This window comes from Triticum dicoccoides, chromosome 4A (genome assembly GCF_002162155.2).
Source record: "Triticum dicoccoides isolate Atlit2015 ecotype Zavitan chromosome 4A, WEW_v2.0, whole genome shotgun sequence".
NCBI classification, from domain to species: Eukaryota; Viridiplantae; Streptophyta; class Magnoliopsida; order Poales; family Poaceae; genus Triticum; species Triticum dicoccoides.
This window is the reverse complement of record NC_041386.1, coordinates 722,476,808-722,477,939: the sequence shown is the minus strand read 5'-3', so window position 1 is coordinate 722,477,939 and position 1,132 is coordinate 722,476,808.

Sequence of the window (1,132 nt, the reverse complement as noted above, 5' to 3'; positions counted from 1 at the left end):
CAGAAAGTTTATAATTTTCCTAAAACTAAAAGAAAAACAATTAAAAAATAGAGTAAAAAATAAAAGAAAATAAATAATGCAGAAAACAAAAGAAAAAAACAACAACAAGTATTTTGTTGTAAGTAGAAACAAAATAAAATAAATAAAGCAAGAAAGAAAACAAAAAAACAAAAAAAGTGTTTTCAAATTTGAAAACTAATGGCACTAACAGAAAGTTTATAATTTTCCTAAAACTAAAAGCAAAAACAATTAAAAAATAAAGCAAAAAACAAAAGAAAATAAATAATGCAAAAAACAAAAGAAAAAACTGAAAAAAATAAATATAGCAACACTAAATAAAGAAAACAAAAAAACAAAAAAAAATGCCTCCTACTGAGCCCCCACGGCCTGAATACGACTAGAAACCCTACTATGGGCCAGGATTCAGGCCCGCAGTAGGCCCAGAAGGCCCATCAGGCAAAGCAATAGCAAGTAGGCCCAAAAGCTGCGGTGGAGAGGAGCTCGAGAGGGGTGCGGCAGTGGGGCTTATAAACCAATGCGCGCCCCTCTCAACTAGCGAGATGGGACTAAACTTTGGCCCCGAGGCGGGCAGCACAGAGGCCTTTGGTCCCAGTTGGTGACACCAACCAGGACTAAAGGGGGGGCATTAGTCCTGGTTGGTGCCACCAACCGGGACCAAAGGCCGCCGGTTCCGGTTGGTGGCACCAACCGGGACTAAAGGGTGCATTAGTCCCGGTTGGTGCCACCAACCGGGACTAAAGGGTTTGCTATATAAGCAACACTTAGCAGTTTCTGGCCAAATCGCCCACTTCTCCCCCGACGCGAAAAGGAGGCCTTTGGTCCCGGTTGGTGGCACCAACCGGGACTAAAGGGTTTGCTATATAAGCAACACTTAGCAGTTTCTGGCCAAATCGCCCACTTCTCCCCCGACGCGCCCCTGCTCCTCGTCGTCGTCGTCCCCGCCCGACGCCCCTGCTCCACCTTGCCGTCGCCGCCGCCACCGACGCCGTCAGGCTGCTCGCCTGTGCCGTCGCCGCCGCCCCCTGTGAGCACAGCCTGCTCCCGCGCCCCTCCCGTCCCGCGCCCCTGCGCGGCCACTGCGCGCCGCCCCTGTCCCTGCGCGGCCGCCGCG